General features: G+C 46.7%; 1 protein-coding gene across 2 annotated transcripts in view; it reads right to left on the minus strand.

Moving 5' to 3' along the window:
* LOC126527712 (beta-1,3-galactosyltransferase 5-like) overlaps nt 1-26620 on the minus strand; it is a 155899-nt gene that overhangs the window by 81769 nt on the left and 47510 nt on the right. The window lies entirely within an intron of this gene.

The raw sequence follows: 26620 nt of genomic DNA on the forward strand, positions 1-26620 counted from the left end.
GAATCGACTAAAATAGACTACGAAGCAAATTAATCTGCGAGTAGGAGAACCAAAAAAAAAAAAATAGACAGGAAAAGAAAGGGAGGGGGGAGGGGGCGGAGGAATCAGTACACTTCAATTTATATTCCCCCGAAGTCATTTACTAGAAGTTCACCGGGCTCTCAAATTGAACGCCGTCATCGTGTCGAGAACGTCTCCCTTGCGATGTGCGCAATGCAGTCTTTGTGCGCAACGGTATTTTTTTGCTGCGATTATCGAAATACAGCCGCTGGTTTGAAAGTCTGTGTGATGCGCGAAATCGCGCTCGAATTAGGGGTGTGCGAATCTACGTCCCAGCGACGGTTACCTGTGGGCGACAGCAGCGAATCTCGCAGGCCATGCTTCTTTTCTATTTTTGTACTCCATACGGCAGAAGTAAGTAATGGCAGGAACGGAAAGCACGTCATGGTCGCCCTGTTGCGGACCTCACCCAAATAGGTTGTGTACAGATTGCCGCCCCAACGACGGTTTTCTGTGGGTAACAGAAACGAATCTTGAAGGACATGCTTTTAGTGCACTCCAGAGACCGGAAGCGATAGCAGAAGCCGGAAACACGCCATGGTTGCCATGTTTCAGACACCGCCTGGTGGGCAGTCCTAAAGGAACGAAAGACTGGACTTTGCGACGATATCTTCGCAATGTTCGAAAAGTCTTTAAGTGCTAAATCAGCCCGAATAAAGAAAAATACTTTCAACGCCATGAAGTCAAACTGACGTACTTAATCTGACGGGCCCAGCAGGTCCACGACGCCGCCAGGAAACTCAACCTCCCGGTTCAGTCGTGGGAGAAGCCTACTCCATGAGAGCCCCAATGCTCTCAGGGCCTGCAGGACCTTGAATAAAGTTAATTTCCTTCCTTCCTTCCACGCGAAAAAGAAACTAATATAAACGCTGAAGATGTTTTTGTGTTTCATCATCCATCTTCATCTGTCATCTTCACCGTCTAGCATTTAATCTGTTACCACGCAATTAATAAAAATAGAGTTCTGAAACAATATTTTTATCAGTCTAATTGTATTCATCTTCCTTCTTTAGCGTCCCTTTAAAATGCACTTAAAACACGACATATCAGTGTTCTATCTTCATTCCCCCACTCCCTTCTCTCACCCTTCTTTTTCCCATTTCGCACCAATCAGAATGCGGCCGCCGAGACGGCGAATCGAACGCACTACCAACGTGCATGAACGTGCAGCTCAGGTGGTAGAGCGGCTGCCCCGGAAAGGCGGCGGACCCGGGTTCGAGTGCCGGACTAGGACGGATTTTTCTTCAGCTGCGAGGCTTTTCCATTGGAAGAAACTGTATGGCTTTCTTTTGTAGCAGTTGCTACGAACTGGTGGATGTACGATTTTCCATCTATTGATTACTTCTCTCCAACTTGCGGGTTTCCACAGAACTGTTACGTCAACAATAAACTTAGCCCAACTACTCTCGTACCCGCCGTGGTTGCTCAGTGGCTATGGTGTTGGGCTGCTGAGCACGAGGTCGCGGGATCGAATCGCAGCCACGGCGGCCGCACTTCGATGGGCGCGAAATGCGAAAACACCCGTGTGCTTAGATTTAGGTGCACGTTAAAGAACCCCAGGTGGTCGAAATTTCCGGAGTCCTCCACTACGGCGTGCCTCGTAATCAGAAAGTGGTTTTGGTACGTAACACCCCCATAATTTAATTTAATTACTCTCGCCAAATACGTGTCGTCACTGATTGTTTCGTACAGGCTGCGCAAAGCGTAAGAGAAGTAAGGGATAATATTCGGGCTTATCGATGCGGCATCTTTAGCACAAGTCGATCCGTCTTGCCACTCTGCGTGGCTGCTGCTGTTACTTGTTACAGATAGAGTCGTTGAATGCGGCTGCTACACTGGTAGCGCGTCACTCGAAGCTGGAGCTGCTGCACATTCTCGATCTGCTCGTGGCGAAGCACCACACGAGCGTTACGCACCACGAAAGTGCTGCTGGTGTTTCTGAGGTCTGCAGGACTTAACGAACCCCCTGTGAATACCTCTATTCTATACGTATGTGTCCCTGGCTATGTACGCCGCTTGCGTCTTTATGTGGTCACTGTGCGTATGATAATTATCGCCCATCAACTGGAGCGCCAGGTGACAACCGAGGCTGGCATCTCCAGCATATTATAAAGGTCTGACTTTCTCTTTTGCATTTATGGCATTGTGGTGGCATTTTTCGACAGATCATCTTTGGACAAGCAAACATTTACAAAGGCCTGCTCGTTCCGCTTCGGATTGGGGGATACGCCCACGTGCGACTCCTGTGGAAGAAGAGAAATTATTGAACACGTCTTGTGCCTCGGTGCCCGGTACGACGTCGCGCGTGAACCTCTCCGGACAGCGTTGAACCGGCTGGACACGTGACCATTTTCGGAAATGGAGATCCGTGGACCACGGCCGCATGCGGCGACGGAACGGAAATCCGCCGAAGCGTTATTGCAGTAGCTCAAGTCGAAAGGCTTACAGACTAGGTGGTCACCTTCAAATGTGCGCGGAAACTGTGCTATCTCTCTCCTCTCTCTCTCTTTTCATCCGTACATCCGCTCTCTCTCACGACAGGTTAGCAAACCGAACATGCGTCTGGTTAACCTCTCTGCCTTTCCTCTTTTCTGTTTCTCTGTCGCTCCCTCTCTTGAGGTAAACACCAAGACGAGACGCAGACAGACAACAGGGGATCCTCCCAGCGTTGTTCGGGAGTTCAAAGGAGTTCCCGTGGCACTAGCATTCTCTTGGTGTTTTCCCGGAGAAGTGGGAGCGTTTCCTTGAAAATTAGTGGCGGCGCTTTTGAGGGACACCCAAGAGAAAAATAGGTTGACACGATTAGTAATTTACTCTGCAACAATCCCACAGAAGCAGCAGTTCGAGTTAAAGGGAGGCTGGAAAGAAACGTCTGAATAATTTAGAGTGATAAAGTATTCTTTCAAAACTTTAACTTCCTTAATTTTGTAGTAAGAAGTTATCACTAGAAGAGAAAATGTAGGCAAAGCTCTCATTTCATTTCTTTATGTTTTGCACCGAAATGCCAGCAGCGTAATGTTCGTCAAAGGTATTTGCCCCCCATATATTCGGGGCGTTCTAGTCCCAGTTCCTCCGACCTCGCCCCTCCCTCCCCGCCATCTTCTGAAACAAAAAGTTAACGAAGCCAGAGCAGACGTCGTCAAAATCTATGACGTCACGGCAAACGGGTGCGGACACTTAAAGGCGGCGTCGCCACCAGTATTTGCTTCTGGCGTCTTTTCTCTGGCTCACCAGGCCTGTCGTCACGGTGAGGGTGGCTGCTTCGGAATCGTGGAAGGTCAATTCACTAATTTACTACGACGGCGGCTCTTAACGTTTTGCTCTTTTAGAATCCGTTTACGGGAACCATCAGAGCCTCTCGTGAGCATCTCTATAGTCAAGAATTGTTGAAGGTAACTTCAGCCGAGCTCTGGCACAGCGACTTTCTGCCTGCAGCTGCCGGGCACAAATTGCGCTCTTTTTACTCGCCAGCTTATGCAGATACGAGTAGGACAAGCGCGGACGCTTTTAACGATTACGTGGCAGCGCGGTGGTTTGGCACCGTGCTGCCCCGTTAGGTCGTTAGGCGTGCCGACGCATAGTCTCCCTCGGTGCATAATGGCACTGACACGAAAATGGTTGAGCAGTAACTGAGAAAACAATGTTCACCTAACCTTACGCCCTGTTAACCGTCACGTATAAAGTAGGGTTACGGCTGATATATGTATTTGTTTATTTGTTTTTTCTAAAATAAGCAGGCATGAAGGTGCGACCCTCCCATGTTTTCATAAAGGCACTCTCAGAGCATTCGCGCAGGAGGCCTTATTCGCGCTACTATGATCCCTGCCGTCCACGGGCTTTCACGACAGACTTTCAGAATGCCGGCCCCTACCGCTCTATAGCGTACGCGGTTTGTTCATGCTCATCTCTCTTCCTCTCGCTCCCCTTCCGCTCTCTTTCTCTCTTTTTATCCCCCTACTCCTCCCCCCCCGTGCAGGGTAGTCAACCGGAACTACCTCTGGTCAACCTCCCTGTCTTCCTATGCATGGTTTCTCTCTCTCCCTCTTCCTATCAGTGGCTATCTTTCTTGTTGCTTAACATAGAAAGAGAAATTTCGATGGAAGCCTGGTAAACTCACAATATACGCTTGACATGCCACTCCAGATGTAAATATGAAAAAAAAGATGAAATAAAAGATTCATTTTCTAAACTCTGCGACACAAAAAATAATTAAATTATTGAGGTTTAAGTGCCAAAACCAGGATATGATGATGAGGCACGTCATAGCGGGGGTGGGCATCCGAATTAACTTTCACTACCTGGGTTCCTTAACGTATTCCCCAAATATAGGTGCACGATCGATTTGGCACTTCGTCCCCCACTGGAACGCAGGCCGGTGGGGCAGGAGGTCGGACCCGCAACCTTGAACTCGGCAGCGGTACGCCTTATTCACGGAACCATGGTGACATGGTTGCATGGCCGTCTGTCAGGTCAAAGTTGCTGCCTCGTCAAGAAAGGGGCGGTCGGAATGGCGTCGGAACGGGACGGTTAGGGCACGAAAGGTTGGTGCAAAGGCGAGACGAGCACGCACGAAGTCGGTTTACGAACACATTCACGGGCGATCTTGTTCAATCGTTTAGTAACTATGCAGGTTAAATGGGGAAGGCATACGTGAACCGGCTATCACAGGACATAGTTGAGAGATTGAGTGCACAAATTTTCCTCCTGCAGCACTCACTGATGCGTTATGAACACGTAACGTACTAAACTATACAAAATATTGCAAATGTAAACGTGACGAAAAACAAAGCCGAGGAGATACGAACCAATATGCATTCACGTTGCATTCAATGTTACTGTTGCGCAAGCGGAAGGGCAGCTGGCTTCGAGCAGCCTTGTGACCAACAGAAACAATCATTAACTAATAGAACAGCGTGGGAAACATTGACACAACATTCGACTGTGTGCATCGAGTTCGAAAAACCCGGGCATCGCGACAGTTCGCGTGGATGCATTAACGGGATCAGAAAGCGAGACGAAAACATGTCCCCGTGTATACGCATACCTCAACGAGCGAGACAAGAAAGAAAGAAAGGAAGAAATGAATAAATAGAGAAAGAAAGGAAGTAGTTCGAGGAAAAAGAAACAACGGATTGCAAGCCCTATACCTAAAATCTCAAAACCCGCTCTCGTCGGTGCCGCACACGAAGAGCCGAGATCGCCGAACAATGGGGCGAAGGTTATTTCCGCCTCGAGATTTATACATGCCGACACGCTATGTCATCGAGCTCCTCCAGCGCGCTCGCGCACGCATCGAAGCAGGCAAAAAAGCACGGCACACGCTATATATACCGAGGGACTCCCATTGTGCGAGGCCAGAGATCGACTACGCGCCGGTGTGTGTAGCTACACGCATACAGCTCGGCGGGGAAGAGCCGGGCACTCAAAAACACCGGCCCCAGCCTTCCTTATCGTGTATTGGCTTCGTGTTTTTTTTTTGTTTTTGTTTTGTTCGCAGTGCGCAGCCATCGAGTAATGGCCCCGGAGCACGAGCGAGGTAAAGAAAATGGAATTCGATGCGACAGTTACGCTGTGTCTCTGCCGGTGAGCGAAGAGGCAGTTGTTATACCGGAGGAGACGGTAGAGTGGCGCTGCGTGGACGGCACACTTCGACGTGGCGACATATCGGGAATAAGAAAAGAACATGGTAAAAATTCAGTTAAAAAAAATATTGAAAGGGGAACGATGGATGTTGGAAGAACCGAACCGGGCAGGCTTCTCCGTCTAGACGTACGGATTTATTTAGCAACGTCTCGAGGAAGGAGGCAATGAATAATAAAAAAAAGGAAGAACAAATAAATAAAGAAAGAAGGCAAGCAAGAAAGAGAAAGAAAAGGAAAGAGAATAAGAAGTAGAGGAAGAGAGAAAAAATGAAAGAGAAGTTAAGGAAAAGACGGCGAGCACAGTGAGGATCTAAAGTCCTTGGAGCAAGTGAAAGCTCGGTACCTCTGAAGTACGCCGGAGCAGAGGATGGATGTCCCTGAAGGCATGTAATTGGGATACTTTCCGATTCCGCTAGCTCAGAACGTACTTTTCGTCTTGGGTTTCGTCCTTTGAAGTGACGGAGGACGGTTGCATGGCGGAGGACGGCGGCAAAAAAGTAAGAGTAAGAAATTTGACGTAGCAGCACGTCGCGTACGCTACCTCGTTAATGAAACGAGACCCTTCTTCTAGCCACGATAAGGTGTCGGGCTTACAGGCGAGCGCTTTCAGGCGCGCGTGAGGAGACGTGGATAGCAAACCGGTGAGATCGCCGGTGAGGATTGAGAGTCAAGTCAATGAGGCGAACCGGAGAACGTGCTGAAAGTCGCCGCACATTAAAGAGTGCGCGTATAGGATTTAGCGCGCACGCTTGTGTTTTACATTGCGCGCAGCCGCCCAAGTATACAAAAAAAAATTATTTCACCGCCAAGTCATATTGAGCGAGCACTCTTGAATCCGCTGTTAACAGATTCTCATTCATTTTTGGCCCGTTATTAGTAAAAAAGGAGATGTCTTCTCACTTTGGTTGCGTTCCCGGTCAGTTGGTAAAGTTCGACATTATCGGCAGCTTCAGAATCAATTGCAGTCGAGTCGCGCCACTCACCTAATACCTACTCACATAACGCTACCCACGATTTTTACGAGTATATATGCATATATTTACTAAATTTAGTAGTTAGTGATGGTCTTAAGGAATACTTCTTTTCGATATTTTCTCCCTCTTAGACGTTGTTACGGAGCAATCAGGAGTGGAGCCAAGGATGAAGCTGACCCTCAACAACGAGAGCAACTTGACGGAACGAGTTGGGATCGGTTTTAACAGCCATCTTGAAAGTAATCTTGTTTTGGCAGCCATCGTTGCCCGTTTGATAACTAACTTCTAAATGTACCTTTACACAAGGTACCTTTGTTAATGCCACAACGTGAGTGCACAACTATTAGAACAACGTTTACAGCGTTGTTTGGATACACAATTTTGAAATAACATGCATTTACCGTTTTGTTGTATAGATAAATTTGTCAGTCGGTAGGCCTGTCGGTCAGCCAGTCAAATTGGAGTCTTTTCCAAAGGTTAGCCATCCCCAAGAAACCCTGTCACGTGAGTGCTAACGAGCGTGACAATGCAAAAATAAATATCAGATGCTTCAATGCAAAGAGGATACCGAAGGAGAGAGAGAGTATTATCTAAGGCACTACGTGGAGAGTATTTGTGTCGAGTCGGTATTCCACATGTTCATTCTGCGCGTTCTGTCGGACCCACCTTTCACGGTTGTAGCGTCGACGCGCCAAGCACGTCCTCAGTGGCGGTCCATCGAGCCCCGAGTGCACGTCACCCGAAACAATCGGCGGATCGGAGCGTCTTATGACCGTAACCCTGGAGATGGAACGTCGACGCGCGCGCACTCCCGAGTCGATACGACACGAGAGGAACGTACCGGCACCGGCAAACATCGAATCGAGCGCACCGCTCTGCCTGGCACGAGTTCGCCAGGACGTTTTGAAGAGAGAGAGAGAGCTCCTGGTAGCACCTCCTGGCAGGAAGCAAAAAAAAAAAAAAAGAAAGAAGAAACGAAAGAAAGAAAGAAGTAGTCAGAACGAAAATAGGGCTGTTTGTCGTATTGACCCGGCTGTATACAGCCATCAAGGCGCGCAGGAAGAATGAACGAACGAAACAGACAATATCTAGGGCGACGTACTTCTGGTGCGTTTACCGTTCTTCGAAGACGTGTTGGCACCGCAAACAGCCGCCGAGCTCTCGTCTACGAAGAAAGCGAACGGAAATGAGAATGAGACGCGAATGGTCTCGGCGCGGCACTGTCACTCCTGGCGATTGAAGTTCGGCAACGCAGGTTTCGTAATATATACCGGGCAGCCCCCCTCCAAGATGTATAGCGCTAGGTAGAGCTATAGGTCTTGACGTACGATTTTCACCGGCATCGCTTGTACAGTCTTCGAGATAACGTCGGTTTCCGCGGGTCGATTCTTAACGACTTTGGTCTTTTTCTCGTCTATAAAGTGGTTAAACATGGTACGTTCAGCCGCTCTATTCATAGATATATAACTCGAATATACGTAGCCTGATTGGTTCCTTGTCGAATCGGCCTAACAGATTTCAAAGAAGAGAAAGAGCGGCTCTAAATCGACAGTTGAATAGCGCTAGTAGTAGCAATAACCTTGCAATCGAATGCTTCAGGCTTGTTTAAGTAACAAAGCAACACGGACAGTTTTCCCCAAAAGAAGCAAAGCCACAGCGGGAGTGCGCGCACGATGAGTGGAGCGTGTCATTAATAGCCCAGACGGCATAGTCTTCGGCTGCAGACATGCACCTACAGGGACGCTAAAGAAACAGATTAGGCGGAGTCAGATCAATAGAATATTCGTATAGAAATCAATCACTGCTTTTTTTTATGTTGTGGTAATATGGGACTTTGTTGCGCAGAAAATTGGCGTCTGTAAGGTCCCGCTGCTGCTTCCTCAATTTGAGTCGGCAGCGCAAGAACGGAAAAGTTGACGTAATCACCGCGTGACCTCCCCCTCTGTCACTCTCCGCGAATTAGTCAGCGCTGACGTCACGTGAGAGGTAGCTTAGTGCCAATAGGTGTCGCCACTCTGATGTTATTTAATTCCCGTCATTTGATCGCTCACAAAAGCTCTGTTCTCACTCCGAATGATTAATTCCTTACCGCTGGAGCCTAATATTTAAATCTAATTCGACCTAACTATAGTTTCCTTTTGTGTCCCTTTAAGGAATGAAGCCGCGAGAGTAGTCTTCGCCGACAGAAACGAAGAAGACTGTGTGCATGAGCGGTCTATCAATGGAATGTGCCGTTAGCGGCCCCAGGCGGCGCTGTATTCTACTTTAAAAAACAAAGCAGCCCGAACAGTTCGTCCTCATAAGAAAAGAAGGCCTGAGCCCGAGTCTAAAGGAGATGGTAGAATAGACGTGGACGAATAAAGGAAAAAAAAACAATATGTAAGAGTGTAAGCTATCTGGCTACTACGCTTATTTTCTGGAACTTTGCCTTTGATAAGACATAATCGCCAAAAATGTTCCACTACAGCAAAAGCTTCGTTTGAAGAGGACGATAGTTTCCCATTTTATACCGCGTTTGTGGCGTATTAAAAGATAAACTACAGCCGGAGTTTGCAAAACGTTATTCCCGAGTCGTCGCGAGTGGCACATATATTTTTTTCGTATATTTCTCAATCGTCATCGCAAGCATTGCGAGCTTATCGCCGTTCTTGTGCGAATATTCGTGTCAGAATTCCACAGCTGTCAGTTCAGCACCAAACGATGAGCCTAACCGAAGTATGTATACGTACAGAATATTTAGAGGGTCACATTTAGCACATTTATGTATGTTCGGCCGATTTAACTATGCAATAAGGGTTCGAACTTCTAGGGCTGCTACTTGGAGATTCCCTGCCACGCACGAGAGAGCGTACAAGCCCAAGCACTTCGGGCACGTCTTGGCCTCTCGAGGTGTTCTTCGACAGCTGCAACGATTGTCACAGCACAGGAGCGTCCGATCAACGCTCATGTCGTCGTTGAGACGCTAATAGCGCCCATTCGACATCTTTCAGGGCTACCTGCAAGATCTAAGAGCACACTGTAAGCATGAACTGATTCAGAGCCACCGCGGTGGCTTAGTGGCCGCGGCGTTGCGCTGTTGAGCTCTAGGTCGCGAGTTCGAGCCTAGATTGTGTTGGCCACATTTCGATGGGGTCAAAATGAAAAAAAAAAAAAAAAACGCAGATTTACTTAAATTTAGGCGCGCGTTAATGAATACGAGGTGGCGCACATCAATCGCGAGTCTCCGACCACGGCGTTCTTTGCAATCATGCCCTGGTTCTGGCATCAAAAACCCCAGAATTTATATTAATTTTTAAACTGATTTAACTCTTATCTTTAGTGTCCGTTGGACGCATAGCGTAAGGTGCTTGTCCGGAGGTCATCGTTCGTGTGTGGCCATCGTATTTTTTCATATCATTGCGTCAGTCACCTTTCGTCGGCTCGAAAACATGCGGCGTAATAAATCATCGCCTTATCTCTCTCTACTAGTCGGCGATCCCGTGACCCCTCTTTTCCTGTTTGCTCCGCTATCTACGAGGGCATAAAGTGAACTTTCAGCAAACTCAAAGAGACGCGATAACCTCGCCTAGGCCCAAGTCTAGCCGGGTGGAAGTGAACATGGCCCGCCATGTGTGTAGCGCAGAAATATCAATAATGTATATAAAAGGAAGGACGACTGTAGGAAGATACGCGTTCCAACACAACAACGCGTGTTAGAGAGAAATGCGGCGGCAGATTGATGCTTCGGATCGATTGCGAACACGCCACTTAGGTGTACTCCGTCCAACCGTACATGCACTGCAGTGGCCGATCAGTAAGGAGAGACGGCCACGTCTATTCCCAGAGGAAGGAACGAGAAAGGCCTCACCCATTGTTCGCTGCTAATCCTTTACTCTGTGGATTAACTGTACTGAGGTGTCACACAAAAGGACACTGACACGCAAACACGAAACGGTGGACGCAGAACTTGCACTTCTATACGAAATCCTTTGGCAATGAAGCTTCCAGTGAGTCATCGTAGAGCGAAGGGCGATCAACGGCAGACAATGGGGGATTCCGATTCTACATTTCGGTTGGCTGGCGCAACCCGTAGCTTTCATAGCACTGTACGCAGTTACGGAGCGTAGGCGTATTACGTCTAACCGATTCCTTTCAGTGTGGACAGCAACGACATCAGCAACGACAACAGGCTGCGTCTTCCCAGAGAAATTGGGAAAAGGAGGGGGGCTCGCCCATTGTGTGCTACTAATCATTCCGTGATGGAGCTTCCATTCAGTCGGCGCCGTGAGGAAGGCGATCAAATGGCGGCTGATGGGGAAGCCTGGTTTTGTTTTTCTTTTTTAACTGGGTGACGCTGCCCGTGGTTTTCACTGCCCTGAACAGAGCATATGAGACGGGGTGTGGGAGGTACTTTTGGTTACCTAGCACCGAGGTACAGAACGACGTACGTTTTCACTCGCGTGTTTATCTTTGATCACGAACCGCCTGTGCCACGTGTTGCTCATAACTTCTCCCTGAAATTGAAAACGAAGATACTTCGATTATATGAGATTTCTGCTGCTTAGGGGTTGGAAGAAAAGAAAAACAGATGAGGCGCTGACTGCTGTACAACCTCATTTCGTTTCGTGTTTACCGGGGCCGCGATACAATGATTTGCGAAATGCAAATGAATGCCGCCGTCAATGCTTCCTTTTTCTTATTTTCAAATCTAAGTCTTCCCCAATGAGATTAGTGAGTGGAATTACTTTGCGCGAAATAGTATCATCTGAGAAACTAAGTCGACGTATCTTGCATTAGCTTCATTATCCTTCCAAGGGGATATATAATTATGCTAATTTTGTTTTCTCGCAACAGTTAGCATCCCCGTATTGTCTATTTTCTAATAATTTTTCTTGAGTTAATATGTTTTATAGTAAATATGATTCAGCATGTTCGTTTTGCTGTTTTTCGGGTCCTCTGAAGTTATGTGTGCTAGTAATCCACCATTGAAGAACACCTTGATGATCCTGCAGGGCATCACTGAGAGCAAATCACAAAAGAAATCAACAGATGGACAACGCAAACAGAGTTTTAAGTTTTTGTACTATCATCAAAGTAAAAAGAAAAAAGTAAACAGTCATTGGTTCAAGCTTCGTAACAAGACCATCGTTCACAATTTTGAGCGTGTTTCACGGAAGCCGTCAGAGAATGCTAGAACTTCAAAGTTTACAAGCACCGTTAGAACAAACCTCCCTCAGCACCGACGTATAACATTCCTCGCCGGAGGCAATCGAAGGCGACCAAGCAATTCGAATTCAGTTAAAGCGTAATGACATTGCAATAGAACTTGGAAGTCATTGTCATCTATATAACGTCTGTTTTGTCGTCGCCGCTGAACCTGTCCTAAGTATAACGACGAATAAATTTTTGTTCCGTGGAATCTCCGCACAAATGTCGAGTAACGCAAAACGCAACCCTGTCAGTCAATGCTCACGCGCCCTCAGGCGACGCGGCAAGCGCGGGTTTAAGCTAACAAGGAGCCTTAGCAAAGACTATCGTTCGCTGCTTGAGATAAAGAGGTTCTAGTGAAAATTAAGTCCTCGAAAGCGAAAGGTACATGTAAAGCTTGCAGGCGCTAAACGTTAAGACCTGTTTTATTCATCGCTTATGTTTGCCTTCTGCATAACAATGGGTCAGACCCCGTCAAAGCAGTCGGTGGTTCTTATCCCTCACGGAACATTAAACACAGAACTGAGAAACAACAACAACAACAGGATGAGCCAGGAACATCAGGCTTAATAAGAGACCAATGAGCATAAAGAAAATCAGAACTAAAAGCTCTAGGCCAGTGCTACCAAAGAACATCCGCATAGAAGGCCTTAAACGCGTTACTAAGATTCCTACGGTCGACGGGCACTCATGATAGACTTTAAGAACGCCGCCCCCTACCGGTCTATAGCATACGTGGTTTGTTTGGGCTCGTCCATCTTTCCCTCTCTCCTCATTCCTCTCTCTTTCTCATTTCATCTCCCTAAACCTTCCCCATGCAGAGTCGCCAACCGTAACTACATCTGGTTAACCTTCCTGCCTTTCTATACAACCTCTCTCCATCTCTCTCTTGGGCCCGTGACCAACAGCACCTCTTGGAAACCGCACGTTTATTACTCTAGAAGCGTTCTTAGAGGCCAGTGACTATTTTTTTTTATTGACGTGATATAACAGTCGTAATAGCTGTGTCTTACCAGTACTCACCTACGGGGCAGAAAGCTGGAGGCTTACGAAAAGGGTTCTACTCAAATTGAGGACGAAGCAACGAGCTATGGAAAGAAGAATAATAGGTGTAACGTTAAGGGATAAGAAAAGAGCAGATTGGGTGAGGGAACAAACGCGAGTTAACGACATCTTAGTTGAAATCAAGAAAAAGAAATGGGCATGGGCATGACATGTAATGAGGAGAGAAGATAACTGATGGTCATTAAGGGTTACGGACTGGATCCCAAGGGAAGGGAAGCGTAGCAGGGGGCGGCAGAAAGTTAGGTGGGCGGATGAGATTAAGAAGTTTGCAGGGACGGCATGGCCACAATTAGTACATGACTGGGGTTGTTGGAGAAATATGGGAGAGGCCTTTGCCCTGCAGTGGGCGTAACCAGGCTGATGATAATGATGATGATAACAGTCGAGGTTCGCGCCTTTGTGTGGCACCGGCTACTGCTCACCGCTTGGCAAAGAAAAATTTTGTCTCAAAATTTGTTACAAAATGCAGCCCGAAAGAATCACAAAACCGTCAGTCAGCAATATGAAGGAGTTCCGTACATGAGACCAGGGACCCACAGAAGGTGAACACGTATGCAGTTACACATGTAAACACATGTGCTGAGTACTGTGTGAGAACACACAGAGAAGTTCAGTTTCAGAGATGATGTTCCGTCGTACATGTATAGAGGAGTCACGAGACCAGTCATACAGCTGAGTAGTACAATTAGACATCAAATACACATAACGTTATTTTTTTATTTTCTTTCTTCTTTTTTGCGGTGACTATACCACTATGTGTTGTACTCCATTTTAGTTGCAAAGCAGCAATTCGCTCTAATTCTCCTCTCTTGACGAATCCGCTTGTGTACATAGCCACCTATAGTAGTGGTACAAATGTCTGTGCCTCTGTTGTCTACGGAATCACGCAGCGAAACAACAAGCGCTACCTAAATATGGTCGCTGTAACAAGTCACTGCCTTCAAGTGCATGCGTTCTCGTTCAAGTGCAGAAGCGTTCTCGCAGAAGCGTGAAAGTATTCGATTACATTGGCAATCATTGTCGACGGTTTCTGCACTGTGTATTTTTCAGGTTACCCACCACATTTTTTATCTTCTGTACTTCCAAAGCACCCAAGTGTTTGTGTAAGACTGACTCAAGGAGAGTATTATGTCACTGGTGTTTTTCGAGGTGCGACAATAGCTTAACGCAGCACAGGAGTCACCAGTACTGCACGGATAATAAAACAAACGAGATCGTCTTTCTTTGCCCAGATTCAATTACTGCGTTGCGCAACATTAGTGCAGCCGCTTCTTAGGTAGAAAACAATACTCGAAAACGTTCAAACAATGTTGACCTAAGCTCCACCGAAGGAAAAAATAATAACACGTGCCACCGACCGACTCCGGACGGAAAGGACGAAAGATGGAGGTAGACGAGACTCACGTGTCTTCAATTACCTCTTATCGCCTTCGGATTGCATTCTGTTGCGCCGTCGTCAGAATTGCCCGCGCTATCGCCGGGGTCGCGACCCTAGCATCCCGCTTGCTTCGTTACCGCGCGCGCTGTGGAAATTCGCTACGACGCGTCGTGCAGAGTGTGTCAATATTGACAGGAGCACGCGAAATCCTTGGCTTGCGAACCGAGGGCCGTGCAAGCAAGAAAGGGGTTCGCTCGTTCTCTTCGAGCAAGAAACGGTTGCTTCCTATTTTTTTCACAGAGGTGCAGGTGCTGAAGGAACGTTTGGCGCGCTATGTGCGTCGAAACGAAATTGTGTCCTCCGCCGTTTGTTTCATGGACTGGTGAGGGGGCGTGGATGGGATCGAATAACGTATGCGAGTGAGTAAAGGCGTGGGAACACGACACACACACACACACACGCGCGCGCACTCACACAAACGCACTCACACACACACACACACACACACACACACACACACACACACACACACACACACACACACACACACACACACACACACACACACACACACACACACACACACACACACACACACACACACACACACACACACGCACGCAGGAACGCACGCGCGCACAGACACACACACACACGCGCGCACGCACGCACACACACACACACACACACACACACACGCGCACACGCACACACGCACAAACACACGCACAGACAGACAGACAGACAGACAGACAGACAGACAGACAGACAGACAGACAGACAGACAGACTAGGAATTTATTGGTAGAAAAGGTATAGCGGAAACACAAACCAATTCACACACGCAAGAATTACCCCAGTTAGGCGCAGCTCTTCGGCTGGCTTTCCTGACTAAGAGCAATGATTGGCGAAGCAACAAGATGAAATGAACGAACGGCAAAAGCCAAGGAGGAAGGCCTGTGCGCAAGAAAGAGCTACAGAAACAAGAACGCGCCGACCGGACCAAGCCGTTCTTTTGAGGCGCACAAAGGGAGTTCCAATAAATAAATGATGAACCTACAAAGAACTGACTGATTTCGCTACAAGGCCCGCATTCAGGTCACGCGAAGAGCAAAGACCTTCAGCTGCACTTAGTCAGGGAACGCTAAGCCCTTGCACGGCCCTCTTGGAGGCGCGCAGTTCCAGCAGACCATTTGAATGATTTAGCAGCCGACAGAGGCCCTAGTAATCTGCCGGCGTTGAGAATTCTCAGGCGTTGTTCTGCGCATGCCACCTCTTTCTCAGATATGCTGCAAATTGAATCAAATTGCCCCAACACGAGATTTAACTCCATCGTCGCAATCTTGTGAACGAAAGAGATGAGTTATCCAACTTAATACTTCTAAGTAACCACCGCGATGCGTTCACGCCGAACAAAACAAAAGCAGCAAGCTTGTATGTTTCTGTAAGCATTCATTCATTCATTCATTCATTCATTCATTCATTCATTCATTCATTCATTCATTCATTCATTCATTCATTCATTCATTCATTCATTCGGGCTGCCTTCTCAATGACAGCCGCTTTTTAACGCAGAAAACGTGGTCTTTATGCACGTGCGCAAGAATGTACGTGTTGAATCGAACACTAGCGCCTGCTCCAGTTTGTATTAGACAAAGGAAGGAGGAATCAACGGCGCAAGGAATAGTCAACGTGCTGCCGTCTTTCGCATGCGTGACGTTGCACAGCAACATTTTCATTATGAAAGCGGGAGTGCAAGTTTTTCGCATTCTTCCCAAGTTGAAGCTAGCATTAAAGAAAAAAAAACATAAGAAAGCGACTGTGGTCTAGCGGTTAGAGGATCGGGCTGTTGCGCTGGGAAGGACTGAGTCATTGAGCTGGGAAGGAAGTAGGTTCGCCCACGCCCCTTTACAACTATTTAAATTTCATTGAAGGTTCCTGAGAAGACGCCAGACAGGAACCTGCCTAGACCTATCGCAGAGTTCGTGGAATTAGGCAAAAGGTGCTCCACATTAGAACGGTGCAACGAATGAAGTAAACCCGATTCACAGGTTTCTTTAACTGACGTCGCAATAAAGAACACATATATGAGACTGATTACTGCTATGCGTGAGCGTTTTTTCAGCCGATACCGAATTCTAGGGTGCTGCGTGACATGAGTGTAGTGGTATGGCACCTGCTGCACGCATCTTGAATACCAGCCTGCGGCGATCGCGAAACGAGCGGGCAAACTGAGCCCGCGTAGAGAGCTACTCAAAAAGGACGTTGGAGCGCTTTTGTAAAGCGCGTTTCACTGCAGACTGCATAACACTCAGGCGAAGCCAGCTTTACAAAACTAATTGGAAGAGCGCGTTGCTTGCGTTCCTCTTATTATACATTTCTCCTTCTTAGCACGGACAACCTTCTTTTGAGCAGGAGACGCTGATATTTTCACACCACATCCGCTCTTCATCCCCGAGTCTCCCTAGCTCCTCAGTTATTTCAGTTTTCATCTTTATTTTTTAATTAAGATTCTTGTCTCGCTTGCTCGTCGACTCTGGTGCTGCTTCGTCAGCGTTACTTAAGCTGCTTTGGTGCGTTCGCTCGTTAGCAGAGCACAATCGAAAAAGCGCATTTGCGCTAGACGAAGCAAAATGATTAGTAGTTTCACACAAAGGGTGAATGTACTAGTTCGTCGCATTAAGCCGGGAGATGCACCTCTGCGAATCTCTTGACTGCTTCTCCTTAGTATAAGCTACCAAAAAAACTAGGCCAGTGATACGTAGCTTGAGACTAAGTTTGAAAACCAAACACCACACTTAGTGTTTGCACTGGTTCGTGAAGCATTTTGTGTGTCATGCGTGCCTCCGAGAGGCGTAGCACGCAACGCCTCACTTGCGACATCGAGTTTAACTTAGTATCCGCACTGGTTCGTATCTTCTTGCGTGAAGTCTATTGCTTTGCTTTCGGCTTGGCTTCGAATATGAAATAAAGGCATGAATGCATATCCAGAGGCGCCAACTTAAATGTCAAAGGTAACAGCCGTCACACACGCTGAGCGCCTGCTAGGCACTCAGCGTGTAAAATTTACGACACATTAAGGTGCGGTAAAATTTACGACATCAGGTTGCATCACAAAAATAAACAAAGGAAACACTTTCTTTTTATCTTGAAATACTGTCAATCCCTCGCAGGGATTATTATAGGGGGTGGGAGTGAATACATAAACGAAATGCATATCGATAAGTTTCCACAAGCAGGCAATGCAAAAGACAACCAGAGAAAAAGCCAGCCAGCAACATGATAAGCACCTGTTACAAACGACGTGTTCCACGTATTCAATAAAGAATTCTAGCGTTGGCTGAGCAACACTTAATTCATCCAAGGAATCTAAGTTTCTAACGGCTTGTGAAAAAAAAAAAAGAGAAACGAAACGCTTTATTAGTACAGTTAAATTGCTCTAGGGTAAATTTACGTTTGTTGCGTGTTTGCCTGGAAGTGTTGTATGTAATGAGCGACTTGGGGATTTAGCTTAAAGCTATGGTTTAGTAATGATTACAAGAATTTTAACCTTTACACTTTGGCTCGGCTAGACAGAGTTGACAGACCAGCGAGTTGCATCATTTTGCTTGGAGAATCCGTTCGCCTGTAACGATTGACAATAAAACTCACGACTTTCCTTTGTACTCTTTCAAGTGTGAGAATGTTGGGCTTAGTGTACGGAAACCACGCAACGCTGGCATATTCCAATATTGGTCGGATGCGACTGGTGTAAGCGAGAAGTCGTGTTTCATATGTAGAACCCGTAAGCGAAAGTTCAAGAAAGAACTATTTATTTATTGCTTTTTTGCATATTTGTTCAACATGCGCGTTCCAGCTGAGGTCACGGCTTATCGATACTCCCAGGTATTTATACTGTGTAACAGTGCGTAGTATGAGGCCGTTAATGCTTTAGGGATATAAAAGGGTCGATTTCTTGTTTGTTATGGTCGTATAAACTGTTTACTCCTCGTTTAATGCCATTTGCCAATCTGTGAACTACTGGTCTACTACGCTCAGGGAATCGTTAAGTTTTATTTGGTGATCGCGAGTTTTAATTTTGTGGTATAGTACACAGTCATCGGCAAACAGTGTGATATTTACGTCAATGTCGTTAGTTATATCACTTGTGTACAACAAGACTTTCACTCTCGGATTGCTCTCTTGTCACAACACGCAGTCGCACACCGACGTATTGCTGTCGGCTTGTCTTTCTCCCCTCCTCTCGTGTTTTCTTCGGCCCTGAAAGCCACGCCGGCTTTGTGGCTCGTAGAAGGGCTTCTCGCGAGGCGCCGCGAAACGCTTGCATAAGGTAGGATAAGACACGCGCATAGGCGACTTCCTTTTGGCGTAACACAAATCGGCTCGGAAAGCAACCCTACACTGCGGCCGCAGGAGAGAGTCCTCAGGACGACGTTGCATAACAACGGGGATAAGGCACAAATTGCTGCGTTGGTTAAGCAGATGAGAACCGCCCCCTCCCCCCCCCCCCCCACACACACACACATATATGTAATGTGAACGACTAGGAAGACGACGCATGATGGTGATTTTGAGAAGTCGAAGAGAAAGAAGTGAGCATGAATAGTTAGGGCGGTCGTATGCCGAATTATTATCGGTGTTGTTAAAAGTTTGGCGCAGTCGACAGGATTGTGCAGTAACGGCCCTTTCTTACTTCCGATCGTACGTCAATGGAAGGAAGCTGCAATTGCACAGGCGCGAAGGTACCGACACAAAGGTACAGACACAAACACACGCATATGTAAGGTGGACGACAAAGATGACGCATGCTGACGATTTTGAGAAGTCGAAGAGGAAGAAGTGGGTGTGGACGGTAATGGCGACCGTATGACTAAATATTTTTGTTGTCGTTACAAATTTCGCGCAGTCGACCGCATCCTGTAGTAGCGGTCCTGCGCTGCTTCCAATCATACATCGACAGACGCACGATAACACCATGCGGGCTATCAAAGTGACATAGCATTGTTGACACGAATGAGTTTTCAAGGAAGGAAACGCAAGCACGACCGATGACCAACATTGCTTAGAAATAAAATACGCCCCAAAGGGTGTAAACACTGTTTCAGAGTATATAGTACACTCTACTTACTCCGGTGTAACCATCATGTTTTTCCGATGGGTAAGTCGAAATTCAGGTGAGCGGGTTTTCTTGCCACTGAAACTGCCAGCACGTAGCCCATGAATTTCGTTTTTTTGCCTCATCTGTTTTACGGAAGTTATAGAATTCATCCGGCATGTATATTTAGCTTTAATTGTACATAAAAAAAAAGGGGGGAACACTTGGAATTATTGGCCGACACACGGTAACATCTCAACAGCATAGCTGCTATAGACATGGAGCCGTTATTCAGCGAGAGCACCATAAATCGCACTCGCTCAATAAAGGTTTGTGTGGGGTGCGCAAAAGATTGCGCATAAGCACTAATATACAGTTTTAGATTAGGGTGCCTAAGCACTTCGTAACGCGAACCACCGGGCGTACAAAAGAACCCAAATAAAACATAAAAGAGCGCAGAGTGCCCACAATGAAGTTTGCCTCCATCAACGCTTGGGTGTGGCTTGGTTGCCCCATTGTTAAACACTCTAATGACTCCTGGCTGGTTTATCACTCATAAGGTATACGCAAAAGTACACCCTGTGCTGAAAGTGGTGGTGCTCTAGTATAGAGACTGCAAAAATACTTCACTAGACTATATGATGCTATAGAATGCTATATTTAAATGCTGTCGACCTGTTTATAATCAACGTGCAGCGTGTCACCCATGACTCTGGGCACATTGAAGCCAATGCAGAGCTCATAACGACAATCGATGAGAAAAAGAAAGATAGTTAAAAACTCTTGTTTTGAAAAGTGAAAGAAAAAAGAAAGAAACAATTGGGCAGCTGATGAAGTGCGTTAAATCGAAAACTCTAGAAAGTAAATTTCGCCGTCTGAAACATGTCGTTATGATTTCGATATAGAAGTTAAAGTATTATAAAAACGAGATGTACACTAACGACAGAAAAAAATGTGACGCGAGAGCTTTTCTGAGCGCCAGCGACGCATAGCGGAGAACTGAAAAAGGAAACCTTCCTTGATGTCAACCACTGTGACTCGTCTAACCGGACTCTAATAAGCGGAGCATAAAAATATAAGAAATGACGACAGGCCCTAAGAGGAAAACATAGCTCTCGAAATGAAGAACATGGCATCAAGGTTTTTCAATTTAAAGTGAAGGTGATGAAAAAAGAAAAGGACCATCTAATAGACGGAAGGAGCGAACCGCAATGCGTGAATTGTTAAAGTTGGCATTCCTGCCGTGTACTGCGGCGTAGCCGTGGTGGAAGAGATAGAAAATTTAAAGTCCGTCTGCCGCCTAAGAGATAAGCCTTTTCCGCGTGCGAGTTTGAAGTGAAATACGGGCACCGAGGACTGAGCCCCAAAATAAACCAAGAGGGCGTGAATGCGACCTTTAAAAGCACACAGGGAACGGCAGATTCTTAAAATATAATTTATTTTATTTTCTAGAACACTTGAAGAGATGCAAGACTGCGAAGCAGTGTATTGAACGAATCAAAAAGAGGCTTAAGATCTCGCAAGAAAGGCACCGGAGTAGAGGGGCGAGGTGGTTCGAATCGAATGACGCCCCACTTACTTTCAGCGCAGTTTCATGAAGGGGATTTCCGGGCGGAAATCTAGAGAGCTCCGGTGTTTCAGAGCACCGCCAATATGGCTGTTTCGCTAGCATGGGAATAGTGAATACGAACACTAGTGCTCATGTGCGAACCGCATATTGAACGTAAAGCGCCATTTGCTGTATGGATGTCGCAGTGACTACCGTGTTTGGCAGCGAAATTCATTCATTCATTCATTCATTCATTCATTCATTCATTCATTCATTCATTCATTCATTCATTCATTCATTCGTTCATTCATTCGTTCATTCATTCATTCATTCATTCATTCATTCATTTCTTTCTTTCTTTCTTTTTTTTTCTTTCTTTCTTTCTTTTTTTTTCTTTCTTTCTCTCAGATCAGGGATGCATGAGATAGTGTAAATACGAATGCGAAGATTGGGGCAAGAGGGAAGAGGGAAGAAAGGAGCGGGGTGGGAGCTCTGCCTTTATTAAACGGCAGAATGATTGCCAAGGGCTCAGCACACTACATCAGAAGGTACAATTACTATTTTCGGTTTTTTATGCATTACATTAGAAATAACAATTACAGCTACAAGCAGCAAAAGTTAGCCAAGCTGTCCAACGAAAAAAAAATGATAGAAAAAACACGGTGCAAAACGCAATCTTAAGAACCATGGTGTTCGGTCGTCAAAGGTCTGACGACAGAACAACGTAGGTCTTATAATTGAATATTGTACCATATTATTAAATCTTTTTTTTTCGTTGAGTAGCTTGGCTAAACTTAGCTGGGGCATCCTGTACACCCCTTGCACGTAATACACCTCCATTATACTGAATGCAAAAGTTGTAAGCAGATTCAATCTCTAGTTGAGGATCATAAAAGACGTCTTCCTGGGCTAGGTGGCCGCGAGAATGGGGTTTATGAACCGTATAACTTACTTGAGAGCGGCGCTAGAGCGTCGTTTCATCGACGTCTACTAACTTCTTGTCATCATCCTCTACATAATTATCATCGTCTCCATTACCATCACAATAACCAACATCATCATAGTCATAATAATCGTCATCGTCGCCGTCATCATCAGTTAATCATTATCGTTAATGCCATCATCAGAACGATCACCATCATCATAGTCACCTGCGCTCCTTTCAGACTAATTTCTATGGTTCATCATCAGCGTCATTACCATCATCGGATATTATTATTATAAGTTGTGACACATTTTCAAACTGCACAATCTTCGGGATCAGACCACGAACGAGGCTAGAAATAGAGTTTGGAAGCGGACATACCCGACACAGAAAGGCGATGATAACTGACCAAGGAAGACATTAGCATCAATATGAAGGGGAACAAAGCGAGACAACCTAAAACAAGAAGGTATAGCTGTTATTGCGACTACAAGTGCTCTGAGACGGAAAGTTTGGTAAGCCGGAAAAGCGCAAGCGTGAACGAAAGACGCTTAGGCGCGAACAAGAGATGCCTAGCGTTAAAAGCGCATCTCTTTTAATAATGAAACGTGTTAGCCTGCTGAAAACGAGAGGGAATCCTAGCGGGGATAAACGAGATGCGTTCGCAAAGTTGCCTTGGTCTCAGTTTATCTGCAATGAAAATACTGGCCTCAATAAGCCGCTCCTTCTAAAAACATAAGAGCTTATCAGCGAGTCATCTGCATGCATCAAAGCTGCTTTTTCCAGGCTAAGCATATTCTTAAGCTCTGATAATGGTTTACAAAATCGGGGGTTATGGCCACCATTCACCCGAGACAGCAGTGTAGGTTTCGGGTGTCGTGGCCTCTGAGCCTGGCGTCAACTGAAGGTAGCTCCCTAGCCTACGTCACCGGTGCGTCCCGTAACGGGTAGCTGGCCTACGCTACCGGAGCGTCAAACGGAGGCTAAGTAGGCCCACGTCATCGTCGGAATTTTCTTGATGAAGGTTTTTGTGAAGACTACGAGGTCGAGAGGATGAGGAACGGAACAGGGGACTTATTTACATTGGAAAGGCAAACTTATTGACTTTAGAGCGCGGCGTACTGGTACTGGCCAGAGCACGGAGCTCAGTATATCGGTCTCGTAGCAAGAGCTACAGGTCAGAACGCTACGTCTTTCTGGAGAGCACGCATCAGAGCACGTCAGCACACCAGAGCCCACTGCAGCACTCTCTGGAACTCAAACGCCGTCGGAGAAAATACCTGCCGGGTGCATGCGGCTCACAGTTCCCAGAGAAAGAAGGGGATGCTCGAAGACAGGGGTGCCACGCCTGATTCCATTTTCGAGTCTTGGCTCCTGGTATGGCCCACTAGCGACCGTAACGAAGCGGCGTATGACGCTCTTTCGCAGAAGTTTCTTGGCCTCCGCGTCGTAGTTGGCGACACAGTGCCACCCATCAACCCCGTAGCCGTCCAACGTGTCTCGCCTTGGTGTCGCCACTGGTCTGTCCGACGAGGCGACGTATTGTGAGCCTCACGAAACGATTCGCCGCGGTAAGGCAGGAGAAGATGGAAAGCCCACCCGCCCCCACGCTGACCAATCGTAACGGCAGGAGATAAAACCTATAAGCCCGGGTATGAGCCCGCCTATATGTCAGTCGGGAGAGCGTGAGACTTCTAATTTCAGGTTCGTGGATTCGAAATCCGAGCTCGATGCGCGGCTTTTGAGCGAGACGGCCAGCTGAGGCTGCCAGAGACGGGCACCGGAGAGACAAACAGAGGAAACCCCCCTTTCAATGCGCCGTGTCCAGGCAACAACCGTCACGGCTGCCAGCGCAGCTGCCCGGGCGGACCCCGCATGCTCCACGGGCTCGTGCCCCGGAGCATCCGATAGCGGCAGCGCGTCAAAATGTTTGAAAAGATAGTGGGGATGGCGTCTAGAAATGACTACTAGGTAAAGAGAAATGTATTCCAGCAAGTCGTGATCACCATCAGTTAACAACCTTGCGTTAAAGAAGGGAGTGTTTTGGACTGCGAAATAGCGACTTTACTCTCCCACCCCACCCTCTTCGCCGCAATTACTGCCTGCACTGCTTTTAGGTGCTATCGCATGAAAGTTCCGAATATTCTCTTACGAAAAAAAAAAAACTCCTATTCCAAAATATGTCGGATTCACATCAACGAGTTCTGAACTCCTATGCTTTCGTCTCATTTGCGCTTAGGGCGTCGTAGAAGTTCGGGTACCTCTTTGGACGCGCATAATTGCGCACGAATGTTTGAGTGACGCTGCGTTAATCCCGAACGTCGCTGCAGCTGACGTGTTGGTACAAATAAACTTCTTTTTATTGTTTCTTTTTTTGCCAGCTAAGTAAGGCAATCAGACCTCTCGTGTCGGAGGGCAGGGCTTCCAGCCGATCAATCGGGAGACTCGCTGCTGAAGTGCGCATTAGCGCACCCTCGGGACAGCTGTCAGAAACACCGGGGACCATTTTTACAAAACTCACGAGTCTTCAGCTGGCTCGCTTTTCCGGAGAAACGGCGATTAAACTACCGATAGTTCGTTTGCGATTGCTCCTGGACGCACGTCAATAACAGAGCTTTTAATCAAAGTCGAACTGCCGACATCAGCAAACGAAAAGGCAAAAAAAAAAGGAACGCAGTTTCCATCTGAAACTCCAGTTTTGACAAATTAAATGTTTCCTTCCAGGGTTTCTTCATGAAAAAACGAAATACGCTGGAGCTGTGCCCTAACTTCTTAATTATTGCACGCGTATGTTCAAGGAGGAATATAATATATATGTATTAATTATATAAAAATCCAATGGTATTTGCACAAATTATTTACGTTTTATCCCACTCCTCTATGTAGTGCCTCTGGGCCCTGAAAGTAAATAAATAAATAAATAGTCAGGCTAACAAGGTACGTCCAAGCCTAGATTACCCCGCCATTTGATCTGTATGCGTACATAAGTAAACAAGTTGAAGGAAAGCGCTAGGAACAGACGCATGGATCTAGACGCATCAGTCCACACTACCAGTTTACCTTCCATTTCTGGCGAAGAAATCTCTGCTTCGCCCAGCTAATTTTCGGCAGACAGTGAATGTTTTTCACAGGACGTAATAATCAGCGCGAAACCATGTTAGCTCAAAACAACATTCCCGTTTTAATCCTAACGTCGACCTATAGTTAAGTAAAAAAAAAAAAAAAAGCAAATTCAGTACTGACTGAAGATTTCTCGCCGGGTGCACTTGGAACCGTAATAGGCATACGCGACTCTTCATATTTGCAAAGGCAAGTGGATATCTCGGGCAAACAGCATCGAATAACGCAGCATATGATTATTATTTGACTTGTTACGTGCTGGGGGTTATTCTGTAAGAGTCAACCTATAGTGGACACGTCCATTTCGTCTGCTGTTGAAGTTCCGATTGGCTGGGCTGATTGATGTACGCGTCAGAAAGGCGCCCCCAGCCAATCAACGCTTCACACGCAGACGAAATGGACATGTCCACTAGGTTGACGCAAGCAGAATACCCCCCCCCCCCCCCCCCCATCTTGTTTTTATCTCAGTGTGACGTAAAATGTGATTCAAAGAAGAAGAAACTGCACGTTACATAGAGTGATGTCATTAGGAAGAGAAAAGCGAAGCTTGATAAAAAAAAGAATTCTTAACTGTTTTATTGCGACGGCAGCTCGCTCTCACAACGAACACCGTTGTCATCTCAATAAGTACTCGTTGTCATCATTGTCTACAACATATGGCACCTACCCACATGGAATATCGGCCAAGGTTCGCAATGGACGTTTCAAAGCTTCAAAGTTCGTGGCCTAACTAGAGGGCTGGTCCGCTGTGCTAGCAGATCGAATCCAGCATCGGTCACACACTTACTTATAGCATTATGAGGCGGACTTCACCCACTTTAGAGCTATCTAACAGGGAACACGTGGGGGCATTGAGCGCACGGGAGGGTGTCAAGGTGTGCGCGAAATCGTAAGTTCGCAAGAGACACGAGGCATCGAAACGTTACTTTGATAAATCAGAGAGAGAGAGAGAAAATGATAAATGAAAGGTAGGGAGGTTAACCAGGACTGAGCCCGGTTGGCTACCCTACACTGGGGAGAGGGAAAGGGGGACGGAAAGATTAAAAAAAAAGAAAAAAGAGAAAGTCCACTGGAGATATCAGTCGGTCACTCAGTCCGGATCACAGACGTTGACTCAATCCGGTCGCTTTCAAATATCGCAGCAGCGCTTTTGTGGCCTTTTGTAGCTGTGATATGCGAGGCCATGATCCCAAGATCTTGTTCAAGGTGAACGGCTTTCCATCTAGCTGATTGAGAGCTGTGCAGAGGTCTTGCCTTTGATTTTCATAAGATGGGCAGTAGCACAGTAGGTGTTCTATGGTTTCCTCGACACCGCAGGCATTGCACTCGGCGCTATCAGCCATTCCAATCAGAAATGCATAAGCATTTGTGAATGCGACGCCCAAACGTAAGCGGCACAGCACTGTTTCCTCATTTCGCGGAAGACCTGGTAACAGCCGCAGTTGCATATAGGGATCGAGGGAAAGCAAGCGATGGTGAGTGAATTCAGATGTGCGCCACGTCTCCAATGTCAAAGAGTGCGCTAGCTTGCCTAAGTGTTGGGCTGCGTCGGTCCGCGATAAAGGTATTGAAACAAGGGTTGCTCCCTCGTGAGCTTTTCTAGCAGCTTCGTCAGCGAGGTCGTTG

The sequence above is a fragment of the Dermacentor andersoni genome, chromosome 9 (assembly GCF_023375885.2).
Source record: "Dermacentor andersoni chromosome 9, qqDerAnde1_hic_scaffold, whole genome shotgun sequence".
In the NCBI taxonomy this organism is placed as follows: Eukaryota; Metazoa; Arthropoda; class Arachnida; order Ixodida; family Ixodidae; genus Dermacentor; species Dermacentor andersoni.